Source organism: Sphaeramia orbicularis, chromosome 5 (assembly GCF_902148855.1).
Source record: "Sphaeramia orbicularis chromosome 5, fSphaOr1.1, whole genome shotgun sequence".
Classification (NCBI taxonomy): Eukaryota; Metazoa; Chordata; class Actinopteri; order Kurtiformes; family Apogonidae; genus Sphaeramia; species Sphaeramia orbicularis.
Genome location: NC_043961.1, coordinates 48,949,830 through 48,965,302, shown reverse-complemented (window position 1 = coordinate 48,965,302; position 15,473 = coordinate 48,949,830). Strand labels below are relative to the sequence as shown.

The 15,473-nt window shown below is 38.3% G+C and overlaps 1 protein-coding gene across 1 annotated transcript in view; it reads right to left on the bottom strand.

Moving 5' to 3' along the window:
• Window positions 1-15,473, bottom strand: part of cdh22 (cadherin 22) — a 269,721-nt gene that overhangs the window by 109,504 nt on the left and 144,744 nt on the right. The window lies entirely within an intron of this gene.

The following is a 15,473-nucleotide window of genomic DNA, read 5'->3' as shown; positions in this document are numbered from 1 at the left end:
TCCTCACTAGGATTGTGGGGGGGTATATCCCAGCTACCTATGGGCAAGTCGCCAGTTCATCGCAGGGCTGACATATAGATACATACAACCAATCACTTTCACATTCACACTTATGGGCAATTTTAGGTTGACCAATTAACCTATCAGTGCATGTCTTTGAATGGTGGGAGGAAGCTGGAGTACCTGGAGAGAACTCAAGCAAACATGGGGAGAACATGCAAACTCCACACTCAAAGGTCCCTGGTTGGATTCAAACCCAGGACATTCTTGCGGTGAAGTGACTGTGTTATCCACTACACCACAGGTGTCAAACATGTGGCCCAGGGGCCAAATCTGGCCTGCCAAAGGGTCCAATCCGGCCCGCGGGGTTGAATTTGTGAAAAACTGCAAAAATTACACTGAAGATATTAATAATCAGTGGTGTCAAAATCATTTTAATTCAGGTTCCACATACAGACACATACAGTCCAGTTAGATTTTAAGTGGGTCAGACCAGTACAATATTATCATTATAACCTTTAAATAATGACAACCCCAAATTTTCTCCCCTGAAGTAATATGAGTTTGACACCCCTGCACTACACTGTCGCCCACTACACTGTCAACCCCCTCAATAACACAATTCTACAGACATATTTTTTAAATAATATTCAGACAATACAACTGTTTTTACAGTTTGTGCAACTAGGACAATGTCTTTAAAAGCCCCTTTCACTCTAGTATTAGTGGTGATAGTGGAAGTTCCACTGCGCAGAATGATGCCTGTGCAGAGTTTGACAGTATCAGGATGCTACTTTGCATCTATTGAGGAGGGAAACTTTCTGTGTGCTCACCTAAAATCTGAGTTTAAGGCAAGAATGTCCTCTCTCTCTGCTTCTCTCTGCAGGTACCTCCGGCTCCAGAGGTGTATGTTCCTGATGAGTAGTTCTGGCCTCCAACCTGCCCACTGTCTGACTGTGTTGTCCAGTGTCAGTTGGCTTTTTTGTTGCCCTTCCTCTATGCTTTTCTTTTCTCTGTGTCCTCTTTCCTCTCACTCCAACCAGTCGAAGGCAGATGGCTGCCTACCCACAGCCCAATTCTGTCTGAGGGTTTTTTTTTTCCTTTGGAAAAGGAAGTTTCTCCTCCTGACTGTTGCCATGGGCTTGCTCATGGTGGTTTTGTTGGGTTCTACTCTGCATAGTATTTTTAAGGACTTCACCTTCATTTGTGAAGAGCCTTGAGATAATTATATACTATGATAAGTGCTATATAAATGAAACTAAATAGAACTGAATTGCTTATGAGGAGGATGTTTTTGAAATCACATATACATTACGGAGCCAGTAAAATGCAACTTTTACAAGGACATTTTAAGCAGTTACTCTCCAAGACTTACAAAGGACTTACAGGAGAGCAAGTGTTCGATAGTTTAGATTTTGAAATTAACATTTGCATATTTAGAAATGATGGATATTTCAGTCTGGGAAGTGAAGGAGATGTCATTTTAACAGGCTTTAAGTCAGGTCATTAAACGTTTTTGGTGGGAAAAAAATCTAATAAGCACATTATTATTAATGTATGTTTCACTGATTGGAGGAGAAAACTGATGGACTTCCACAATACACAATATTCCAATACCACTGCACAAAGTTTGCAGAGTTGTTTGCACAATAATCACTGGCTGGATGTCACACAGAGTAAAAGCATTAACAGCTCTGTAAGCAGATTATGATGACACCTACAATACAGGATGCACACAAAAATTTGTATGCTCAGCCAATCAGCAGAGAACCTGCCAAACAACCACAGGAGACAGAAAATGCCTACTCTGACCCCATTCTTCATATACTGTCTGCAGCACTAGACATAACAATGCTGACCTCCACAGAAAAAAGTCAACAGTCAAGGATAACTTTTCTTGTCAACATTGACTCTCCTTTCTGTGTCCTAGAATGATGGTCTTTGCATACCAACACAGAGCATCAATCACATCAGTATCTGTGCGTAAGTCCAGTTATAGTAGGACTGTGGCTGTTGGCATTGATAGGCCTATTTTCTAGCATCCTCCTCATATGGAGCTTTGATCTGCCAGCAGTGAGACAAAACGTGACCGGTCTCTTCCAATTCTCCACTCTGCCCCTCTGTAAGATCCACCACTTGTTCCTGTAGAGCATGATGGCCAATCCATGCTGCTTGGCAGAGGCGATGACACAAAATGATCATACTCTACTCAAATAGACCTGTGTTCCTCACCAGCCTGTTCACCTCCATTGAGATGTTAAAGAGTAAGCTCAAAAATGCTGGTGTCTGTAGATCCACTGTCACTGCGGTTCATTGTAGCTGGCTATCAACCACTAAAAAAAAACCTTAAAACAATAGTTTTTGTGCAACACACCAGGTAAATATGTGCACAGACCTTGGTGTGTGAACTGTGTGGTGTTGCACTAACATTTCCTTGATCTTGCATTTGTCAGGAAGGTTTAGGGGACAGATCACTGATGTGATGACTTTTAAAAATGTGAAATCTTATCTCACAGGGGCACTAACTTACTATGGCCAAGTGTTTGGAAATCTAAAACGCACACAAAGTCCCTGGATGTGGACTCCCTGAATCATGCATGAGGATAGCGGTGGGGATGGGGGGGGGGGGGGTGTCCCCCAGCTTTTTAGTGATCCGATCCATCCCCCCCCAGATTTATAGTGACCTGATCCGTCCCCCCAAATTGATCAGTTTACAATACACCGATTCCAGAAGGTGGCAGACTAGAGCAGATCCATGCTGAGTTGGGAAAGCAGGGTGTTCAATTCTCCACATAATCCTCAGTTAATAACACTGCACAGCTGATCCATTTACATCCCGGTGTTTGCGGTGTATTATGCCTACGACTAATGGTGCGTTCAGTTGTACTCGTAAACCAGAGTTTTGAAGTTGGAAAAGCATTGAAATCTAGCATCTACAAGCATAAACGTTGGGGTTTTCGTTTTATTTCGATAACTGTCAATTTTGTTTTTTTTTAAATTCCATGTTCCCTGATGTCCTAGTTTTTAAACTGAGAAGGGCTAAGTTCAGATAGTATGGAGGGGGCGCCAAGTTACACACACACACACACACACACACACATACACACACACACACAAAAAAAAAAAAACCCAAATAAAATAAAAAAATAAATAAAAATATCTGTATAATAAACTTTAAACGCACCCTTTACACTTCCTTGACATGTTTTCTCTTAAATAAATCATAATCGAGCCTCAGTATGACAAATCTTTATTCCACTTTTCCCACTTTGTGGATTCTGTCGTTCACATTTAATTATTATTCCCTATTAAAAGCATGACACCAACTCACATGATCTGTAACATGATAAGTATCTTAACAGTTTAAATTATTTCTCATTGTATATTTCTTTCTCTTAGACTTATTTCTCTTAGACTTATGGTTCATTTACATTCATTCTTTACCACTGCATGTACTGTTTTACATAAATCTGGGATTCCTTTATACATCTATTGCACAAACCAATTCCAGTATTAATTCACAGTCTCAAATATTTCACATTTTGCAAATCAACCTATCAGTGACAGACAATTTTTTTGAAGATTTTCATAAGTCAGGCCGAGGGTTTTTGATATGAATCAGTTGTTTAAGTCAGTGTATACTTCTGTTATCGTACGCATTGTTGTGTTTATAATTGTTTATATGAAGGCATGATTGTGAATCACTTCAATTTTATTTTATTATTAATTTTTGCACATCGGTTCTTTGCTTTTATGTCAGAATTCAGTTCAAGTTACTGTGCTGAGAATGAGATTCTTCATTCTACTGAAATCAGCAAAGGCAGGAAGTTTTGTGATTGACATACCAGACAAATAACAATTTGATCATGTATGGATAGTGTTGATCAGGCAGTGCATCAGAAAACTCAAGATTCTAATGATACATGTATATACACACACAAATATTTGCAGCTTGGTCCCCCCAGTTCTAAAATCCTATCTGCGCCCCTGCCCTTGATCTTATTTCCTTTTTCACTGCAACCTGTAGCAACAGGCCCACACCAATGCAGTGCCTTTTGTGTTTTCACACAATGCAACACTTTGCCTTAGAAAAGCAAAGCAGAATAGCAGTGTTTTGTGAGTTCTGTTCTTTGTAACCAAACCACACATCTCTTCTTGGAAACTGCAATTTTGCAAATTATTGCCCTTAACAGGAGGAGATGCAGTACAATTTAGCGTTGCAAGACAAAATATCAAATAGAGAAAACAGACTAACTTAATGATTTCTTAAATCTTTTTGGAGTCAGTTATACCAGAAATAAATATAATAAATACTGCATCATAAAACTTGTGAGATAAAAAGGAATATATTGATTGTGACACTGCAACAAAGTCCAACCAAAAACAGGAGAACTGAAAAAATGCATAATAATGATGATAATATTAATCCCAAGTCCCTTGCTTGACTTAAATTGATCAAGAATTTTTCTTTTCAAGTTTCCTATTAGATATGTTTGAACTCTGGAGTGATAACTTCAAAGAAATAAAAAAATACACTGTTTATTCCTCTGTGCCTCAAAGGCGAACAGCATTGGGAAAAAATTAATTTATGTTCGCCTATCTACAGTTTCCCTGTTCCCTTACAGTAGATGACTTAACAGTGTAGCAAGCAGCTTGAAAATGTTTAATTAGACAGTATTTGTATCAAACATTTCTCTTGCCGGCACCAAGAGTTTCTTTGCAAACTGAAACATTTGCTGAGCCCCAACTGCTCGGTATCTCAAAAACAAAATCCACACTCATCCAGTGAATCTCCCTCTGCTCAACTTTCTCACTCAGGGAATTTCATTAAGTATGTACACATTTACTCATAATTAGGCCCAAAAGTAGGAGAGTCTAATGAGTTAGAAGGGGAGAGAGATTTATGTTAGTGTATTCTGGTTTGAGATCTGGCTACGACTACAGTGGTGTCAGAGGCCCTCACCAGCAAAGGCAAATCAGTAGTATGTCACTTACTGCCCTTTCTATTTTAATGGTGGCCAGCAAAACTTGTTGTTGATGATTAAAAAAAAATATGGCTGATATATCTGCTTCTTTCTGTGTATCCCTCTCTGTCCTCTATCTCTTTCCAGTCTTTCCTCTACTCATTCTCTAATCCAAAGCTATTGGCAAGCACTGTGCAGCCATTCGTGACCTATTAGGGTGCTGGATTGATTCTAGAGCATGGCTGCAGCCTCTCATCAGTGGGCATGCCCAGAGCAGGCCCTTTGACAGCTGGCAGCGGACAGACGACAGCCAGGGAAGACTGATCACTGCGAACTGATAGGCATGGGGCCAATGGCCAGCAGACAGGCCTCTCAGTCTCCCTGACACACACTTACACACACATGCACATCATGTGATAGTTGGTTTGTGTGTAGTGGACAATGTATTTTACCAGAAATAGATAGAGGAGTTACTATGAATAAAAAAAAGAAACAGAGAAAAAGAATAGAATACTAACCATATTATAATTAAAATAATAATAATCGATGTATTTGGAATTCCAGTGTTGTCGTCAAGAGTACCTCAAGATGTGCTTAATTAAAAGTAAAATGAATGTTTTATAATGCTACAGTTGACGAAAAACTGTTCCATTCTAGTACAGCAGGAAATTATGCTGACATATTACAGTATGATGTACAGTAAGTCATTATGTAGGTGGTTTACTCAGCCGTCATGGTCACTTAGATGAGTCTCAGTCTATGTTAAATAGGATTATTCTACTGAATTTTTAATTAATTAACATTAGTAACTTAGAATGTGTAGCCATTGTACTATAATATACTTAGTGTTTAACAGTAACCAGTTAAAAGTAATGTGGTAAATTACAAAATTAATGTTAGTAGAATTTATATAACTAATTTACAGTTAGTAATTATATATACAACATTCATTCTTTGAGCGTATTTCTGGACAAAATGTCTCTGCAAAGCCATCAGGACAAATCTAAATGCAACACAGAGCTGTCTCTATGTTTAGACAGGCCCCATGCATTTGGCAGCATACACTCAAATTTTGAATATTATTTTTGAGTATTTTTTTCCAATTTGTGCTGCCTCTCATCCTGCCAGAAAAATCAAAATGAACATTGCTCCAAGCAACCTGGGTCTGCCATGTCTGAGTGCAATCATCTGGTCACAACAAGGCATCTGGGCATGTCATTGCAAAAGGAGCATTTTAGGAGCTGGAAATTCCTGATTTTAGATGCAAAAATGAATGAAATGATGACTTTAGTCAGCGTTGCTCGGTCCTTAAGACTTTTCTGCCTTATTGTCCATTGAGAAACATTTGTTCATTTAAATCTAATAATGTTATTTAATAAAGTAATTACAAATAATGCTATTACTTCTTTTAAAAATCAGTATTATTAATTGTCCAGTTCCTCCTGTGATGTAATTGATCTGCTGTTACAGGTACACAGATCTGCACTAAAGTTAAAATGTCTGGCCTGCTGATTGGTCAATAGTCCATTTAGGATTTTCTCTCAGACATGTTTTTGCCAACTTTTTTCACACTGTGATAAGCTTGTTATCCGTGCCTCTCTGCCCTGTCATTAGCCCGCTCTGCTCTGTCATTCCTGCCCTGACAAATCACATTAGATGCCACTTTCAGAGAGTTGTGAGGAGTGCATACGAATAGGACAAATTGTTGCCTGAAATACACACAGACACACTTCTTTTTTTTTTTTTTTTTTTTTAGTTTGGTTAAAAATTATGACTTGGGCTCTGAAGTGTTTTGTATCATTTGTCAGTGATTTGTGAGTAAAACAGTCCAGGCTGGCTTATTTTTAAAGGTACTGTCAATTACTGCAAACTCAGTAGCTATGACAAAAGCTGGCACAGCAGGATAACAACACCTCATCAGATCCCATAATGTTTTGGCAAGTCTAGCTTCATAAAATCCATTTTTTCTCCCCGATGTTACTGAGACGCTGTTGAATTCATAGAAAGATTGCCTCATTCTAGCTCCGTCTGCTGTGGAAGTTTTTCACCATAAATGACCACACCTCATTCACCTGCAGTTTCCCAACAGTGACCCTCCACCCACATTGATGTCTCAGTAATAACTCGTATCCTTTACTTAACGCTTGTTATTACTTAGTTCATAGCTTTCAATTAACGCGACACATTTAATAATCATGCTTCGTTAAAAGTACAGAGATGTTTTTTTGCTCTAATTTTGTATGATGCAATGTAGTGCTTTATAAAAAGGACAATAAAAAGGGGTTGAGCTGCATGAATGGCCTCCCAGCACACTGCATACACTTTGAGGGATGTTAAAAATAAACCTTTCTGAACTATTGCCAAACTTTTCAATCCTTCTTCAGTTTTGTATAATCCATGCTTGTTACATTCAGTATGGATATTTCATGAGTGGAAGGACGCTGTATCTGCACTGTAGGGGATCTTTGTGAAGTTGGATTATATGAGGAATTTGCAGAAAGTTATAATCTCTTTCTCACCCGGTCTTGTAGATGAGGAGTTGGATGCAGAAATTGGTCAGGAATTCCTAAAATACCAAAAGCCTCACAGCAGGGGAAAATTCTATATGTGCTAACATTTATTTATTTATTTTTTTTTTTTTTTGTGGGTAGAACGATACGTAGAGTGTTGAACAGCCTTTTACTGTGGGTTATGACCATTTAACTTGATATAAAACAAAAGGTAAATTGTTTGTAAGAGCTCAGATAACATTGTAGGAATGACTTCACCAAAAACAGGACAAAACAGCAAAGTTTACTAAAATTTGGGATATCTAACACCTGCAATCTCAACAACAGCGGTCAGTGGTGATAGAAAAATACTTTTTTTCTTTTTTTTTCAATCTGATTGAATTCTGCTGCCACTTGGGCATATTACGCTTGTACTGTTTTTCAACTTTGTTTACAGATTTTTAAACATACATGGAACCAGGGGCGCCGGTATCATTTGTGGGCCCTGTCGAGGGTAAACGTTATGACCCTTCATAAAATTCAATATCTTTTCAATCTGATGGAGTGGAGGGGGTATACATGTGGGGGTGGTCCATAACTGATGTAACTTATGCTGCCATGAAACGAAACCGAAACTTAACATGTTTTCAACGTCCGACTCCCAACCTCCTGTGCCTCCATTATACACGAAATTTTTTATTACACGAAATTTTCACAACTTCTGACCTGTATCCACTGGACCCCCTCCACTGCTCCATGGGCCCCCCACAAATACTGGGCCCCATGAATTTCTCATGTTTACCCCCCTTAATGGCACCCCAGCATGGAACAAAGACAAAAAACATGGACACATACAGAGCAAACTCCCAGACAGTGCAGTACATACACCATTCACCCACATTTACACAATAACTGTATCAATATGATGATTTTGGTTTAAGCTGTGGAATAAATATGAGAGCATTGGAATTCACATTGTAAAAAAAAAAAAAAGGTCTAGTTAGTTATATGACCACATATTAGACATGTATAATTAATGATTAAATAAATATAGTCAACTCTATGTTCTCTGCATGTCTAGAAAAATGGTAACCAGATTCATTCATTTGATAAATTGAACGAATCTGGTTACCATATTTGTAATTTTATGAATTAATTAAGTCAGTTTTGTGCAAAGTTAGTAACGTGTTTGTTTGTTTTTTGTTTTTTTTTGTTTTGTGAAACAGCTCAGTGGACTGCATCTCCTGTTGCATGTGATACAGGTCATGGACTCAAAAACAGCAGTACCTTGGCATATTTGACCAGATTCTTCGAGCGTGAGGTGGAAAAAGTCTTAAAGGAGGTGGAAATGATCACAGTCTGGTCATACTGAAGCTACGGAGACATGTTCAGACTCTAAACAGACTGTGAACAGACACAATTATGATCACCTCCACAACTTTTGGGTCTTTTAATTAAAAAATATCATAGGTGTACATGATGGCATTACATCAAACAGGGTTAAAAAGAATGTCTCAAAATGAAGACCTTTGAGGTACTATCGAACTGTGTAACTGTGTATGAGACAAAATGAAAGTAAATAAACAATACAGAATGAAACCTCTGAAAATAAGAGAAAATAATTGAACGTGTCTGCTGTGTGTGCTATATCTCCATGTTGCAAAAGGTTAGTGCACCCGGTTAAACTTGTATTAATCCTTTAAATTATAAACACTCCAACAACAGTAGTTGATCTGTAGTCATTTTTCTGTTAGAAGATAGAACCTGATATCTGAGCTGCGCATGTCACAACAGCTCAACCTTCCTGGTCATAGAGAGCAGAATTACAGCCTTGAACCAAATTTTGAACCATGTGATGTTTTGAGGCAGGGAAATATAAAATTTCTCACAGGACCAAATTTGCACATTAGTGGAAAATGTCATGCTTTAATTCATAATTCATGTTTCCTCAGACATTGGTGTGTGTTGGAGCTGGTCAAAAATGCAGTGTTCTCCTGCTGGGATGAAACTTTCTCCTGCCTGGGAGGCTGGTGCAATCAAAAACCTGAACGCACGCAAAGACACATGTGCACACACTGACACTCGCTCACTTTAGCTACGCCAATACACACATTCTGACACAAAAATGCACTCTGGAAATATATGCATAGATACAAACATTTGATTTCATTAAAGTATGTGAGCTTGCACCCCACACACAAATACGACCCTCACAGTCCCTCAGTCAGCCTCCCTGCCATTGGTTCTTTCACTCACTCTTCATCTTTCACCTCGCTTCAACATCTTCTTCTATATTCCATGCACCTCTTTGCCTCCTCTGTCTTTGTCTCTCAGTGTCTTTGTGTCTAACTCACTGTCAACAAGTTCTAAAACCTATCGCTTTTCAACCCCCTGCACTTTCCGTTTTTCCTCTGTCACTTTGTTTTGTAGTCTTTTCCTTTGTTTTCTACTTGCTTTTTTCCTTTGTCGTGATGCCTTTCCACCTTTCTATCATACTTTGCGCTGTCTGCCCATCCATACAATCTTTCACTTTTGTTCTCCTTTGCACCCCACTGTCATTTATATTTGTTATTTTATTGCCTTTTTGCCTGTTGTCTGCTTAACAGTCTCAGCATCACTCTCTGCAGGTTTATCAGTTGTTACGTTTTTTTTTGTTGTTTTTTTTTTCAGTCTGCTTATCTTTTCCGGTCCCAACCCGAATTGCTTAAAACACATTTTCTCAGGTCAGTGTTGTAATACTTGCATTTTCACATTAATATTCACTGCATTTAAATGACAAACATTTCCATTCACCTCACCTTGTAGTGCCTGCGTCAGTCTCTACAGGATATGTATAAGTATACATTTCTCTCTGCACCCACACAGACGCAAATATACTGTGTGACAACTCAGTTGAGCCCGGTATCATTAGGGAATATCTCCCTCTAATAAAAACTTCTCATTCCAGGGGCCAGGGTAGCAAAAAAAAAAAACAGCACAAGTGATTACTATCTGAGGAAGGAGTTTATATTTGAAAGTTAATGGCCTGAGGTTAACACATGGCCACATTCACTCCCCCCGGGCTTACTTGCTCGCTACAGTATATCTTTGCCTTGGATTGATGTGTGCTCTGATTTTGCATTAACTCAAAACTGTTCCAGCACACATACACACACAAACACACAGGCTTTACACATGCATAGACATGTATACACACACACACACACACACACACACACGCACACACACACACACACACACACACACACAGTAGATAGGGAGAGAGAGACCCCGTTCCATCTTCTATTGCCAGAATCTCCCCATCAGATGGATGAAAGCTGCTATCAAAGCCGGGCCCAGGAGGAGTTCAGACAGTCTGCTTATTCAAGTGAACCCGACACCAGAGTCCAATCCCCTCCGCCATGCTTATTAAATAGCCTATTTGTCATTTCCAATCCCAATTTGTCACAGTCACTTGGCTCAGCAACCATGTGCCATGTCACGCAGGGGTAAAAAAAAAAAAAAAAAAAAAGGAAAAAAAAACAACAAAAAAACAAAACAGAGGCACAACAGAAAACATGTTTCTGTTTTAATGTCTTAAAGTTTTAATGATCTGTTTGATGCAAAAAATGGCAAGGCAGAGACAACAGTTTGCTTTGGACTACAGTAGGGTTGCCATGAAAACAAGTGTACTGGCACAGGAAAATTGTGCAAATGTTCCAGCACAGAAATTATTATGTGTCCACAAGTAAGACACATCTAGTAATGACATATTCTGTGCATGTTTTTTTTTTTTTTTGACATGTAACTTCAAAGTAACCTGTTTTATAAGGTACTTAACATTCTAAAAATATAAAATCGATTTGTTCAGAGTGCAGTCATTTGTAAACACTGTGGTACATAATTATGAACCATAAAATCTCAAAATTGCAATGCAAGTCAGCATCTACCGGCTTCAAAGTACAACGGTGTTCCTGTGCCTAAAAATAGTACAAACGTCCATTACAACTGACCACAACATATAGCCCTCCACTGAAAACACCTCTATGCAAATATCTAACACATTTCATCCAATTTAGTGATTCAATCCCTCTGTAGTTTAAATGGGATCCAGACTCCTTTTTGTTAGCTGCCAAACATACCATACTCTAGCAGCATGCTAGTTGGACCTTGCTATTGTTTGGGTCTCTCTCTCCACGACTGGACTCTATATTCTGAATCCAAAACCCAATGTTGTATTGGCAAGTCAATGATATGCAGCAGAGCATGACTGGGGAGAACAAAATCTGCATTGACACAGGGAACTGTCTGGAGTATGGGTGCTGCCTTGCATTAGGCTGCTGTGTTTGCTTATGGGTTATAATGAGAGGTGACATATTGTCAGTGCCTTGCTAAAGCTGGTCTCCTAATTACACTAATTGCTGCTTTTCCACCCCCGTCCCCCACCACCCCCCTTGCTTTCAAATCTCTGCCCCGCCACCCCCACCACCTCCCTCCCTGTTTTTTTTCTTCCTTCCTCCAGTGCCAATATTGCTCTCTTCAGAACTCAAAAGCTTCCACCCACATACCAAGATGAGCCTGCACCCACTCTCTTTCCTCTCACTCCTTCCTTACATCCATTAATTTTTTTCTTCCATTTCTCTTTCATGGAACAACCCATCCATTCTATACTCTCCATCTCTGTGTTTTTGTGTGTCTGTCTTCTGTCTTTCTTTCTCTAGTTTTCCCTCATTGGAATAGCCTTTGTGTCCATACATGACACATTGTCCACTACTGCTGCAGAGGGTCCCATGCCTGGATTTTCAGCCACACAATTACTAAATCACTCATCTCACGGGTGGCTGGAGCTCTGTATTGCCAGCTTTGGCTGGAAGAGGGAGACACAGAAGGAAAGAGACATAGAAAGTGTGGGAGAGAGCGTTAGCATACATATGAATGAAATGAGAAAAGGACAGCGAGATCTGGAGTAGCAGACTGGACTAAGAAGACAAGCCAAAAGACTCCTCCTTTGTAACTGTGTGTGTTTCCACATACATTTGTGCATGTGTGCATGCCAGTGTGTGGTTTCCCATGTACATGAATGCATGTGTATGTGTCTGTAAAAGACAGGTGATGGCCAAGGTGGTTGACAGCTGTCAGTGCATATGGTCCCTTGACAGTAGAAGAAGCCTGGTATCTGTCAACATACTGTTCTGCCCTTAGCTTCAGGCCAACTATACTTAGGACCCTCTTAGGACACCCAGAGACCACAGGTGCCTTTCAGAGCTGCTTGAAGCCAATTCAAATGCAAAATGAAGAGAGTTGGATGGACTGCTTTAATGTCAACAAGTTCAGTATCTTGCAGAAGTGACAGATTTCTTGGCTTTTACTATGAAAGGTTTGATGCATCATGGATCAGGAGACAAGACAGATGGATGATTTTTTTTTTTTTTTTTTTATCATACACTGAGTGATCTAAAGAAATAGAACTGTACATTACCTAGGTCTACCCTTAGGTTTACTTGGCATGAAGTCCTGATAACATATACTTGTCAACAGGTATATGCAGCTGCAGCGATGTCCAGTGCAATGTCGTTGGGTGTGCAAAGCCAGGAAATACTCAATAATATAGGAAGTCTAGGTGCAAAGTCGTCAGATGATTTAATGCCAGGGTTTTGAGAAACCAAATAAGAACTGTACAAAGGTATTGCCATTTCCATCCCATGGATTTATAGTATCAAAGTCAAGCACAGACTTCACTCTAGCTTAAAAGGGATGAGGCTTTCCATCATAAATAGTTCAAGTTTCAAATACGTAAGCTTTTTTTTTTTTCTGCAGATTCTATATTTTTATAAGCAAAGAGCAGTTCACAAAACAATCTCCGTCTCGAGTAATCTCTTAATCTGTCTCATAATTTGGGTTTATCCCTCACCTTTCTGTCTCCTGTTTATGTGTAAGAGTGTTGGTGTGTTTCCTCCCTCTCACTTTGATCCCATCCTCCTCTGTTTTGTTCATAATCATGTTACATACGATCTCTAACCCTTTAATATATTCTGCGGAATAAACATTTCAAGAGGACTTCAGAGACAGTAACATGTTTATTTTAATTTCCTTTTTACTGTGTGTTTCCAAAGAAGCAATATGTTGACAGCAGCCAAACCTCAAAGCAAGTATTAAATACAGCATGTACAAAGTAAGAGCAAGGCAAACAATTTGCGCAGCTTTGCCACTGTTGTTTACTGAGGCGTCTTCAGCCAGTGCGACTAAAATAATTATCTGTGCTAAAGAATATCAAAAGTTAGTTAATACTCAAGGATTAAATGAGTGAACAAAAATGTAAAATGATTTGAGAATTGTTCTTCATTTACTTATTGTTTGTGGTTAAAAAATGTGGATGTTTTCTGTTTTTCTTTAAAGTTATTTTTTAATATTCTGCTATTTTGTTATTAAATGAAGACGTTTAACTCAGGTTGAACTCTTTTGATGACTACTTTTGTCCATATCAAATTGTGCACTAAATCATTACTCACTTATTAGTTACTACGCTTGTTTTGTATCAGCCAGATCAAAACTATTTTTTCTTTTCTTTTACTCCCTCATTTCTTCATCCTGTCTTCCACCCACTATAATGTGGCCCTACGTTTATCACAGCATAGTTTATTTTTCCTGCTGAAATGCTCTCACTTGGTGGCTGTACATCTGGCTGTGTGCTGTGTGACGCAGTCAGCCATAACATTCCCATTAGACAGAGGCTGTGTGGTCAAAAACGGCCGAAGCTGACTGTTTTTTTTTTTTTTCCCTCATCCCTCTGAATTATCCCATATAAAAAGAACCATACATACATGACTGTGGGTGTGTTGTGGTCATTAGAAGATACTGTCTCTTTGTAAATTGTAGACCACTGGTCTCTGAATATTAAAAAACTATCTTATTTTGTTTTCCATTGATTTAGACATATTGTCAAAGTTGTCAGTTTCTTTAATCTCTTATTAAGCATGATAAAACAAAAAACTATTCTTTATTTTTGTATTTGATTGAAAAGAAAACCTATTAACAAAACTCATACCATAACCATAGATGGAATTTCCCCTTGTGAGACTAAAAAGACATATCTAATCTAATCCAATCTAATCTAATCTAATCTAATCTAATCTAATCTAATCTAATTTTATGTTATTTTATATACATGAAGTCAAAATAGCACAGTAGTACATGCACTTCTTTTGAAATTACACTTCTATTGTTTTCTTTAGTGCACATGATAGAAAATGACATCCCTGTTTTCACATTAAGGAGAATGAACATGTTATTTGCAGAAAGGTCAAGCCTCTTTGCCCAGGGATAGGTTGTATAACTGCAGTAATTATTATGTAGCTGCTGAGGAATTAAAGGGAACATAATGTCAAAAGTCAAAAGCCAAGATACAAGGAAATTCAGTCTTCATGCTGGTTTTCAAATACCAAGCACAAAGAGAAATTACATGAAATACTACTGAATTATTTTTTAAGAATATTAATTCCCTTCAGGGAGTATGGTACATTAATAATATTGCTCAAAATGTTCATGCAGCACCCGCAACTGTATCTAAATCTACACAAATTGTCATTAATAAACATTTACAATGAAGTGACTTTTGCTTCTGTTCTTAAATCGACAAATGGCTTGATAAAAAAAAAAAAAAACTTGTTTGTGGAAAAAAAATCCGTTTCAGGAATAAAACTTCAAACCACCCCAAAATTTAGCCCTATTAAAAGTTGATGTTTCTGCCTCAGAGATTACATATCTTTTCTCAGGGCTGTTAAGTCTGAACAAACTTAACCATGTATTAAATATCACAGTTGACATTTATACCAATATCCACAATAATGCAAAGTTTTTATTTTGTAATTTCTCTGATAGATTGTTTTGGGTTTGCTCCTACTAGCAATATCACCTCCAACATCAGAGCTTTTTACAGCATAATATACTTTTGTGGTCATCAGTATTCCTCGGATATCATTCATTTCATGTCAGTTTTCAATGGCATGCGGCTCCGTGTTCAAGCTGGAAGACTTTGTGAAAT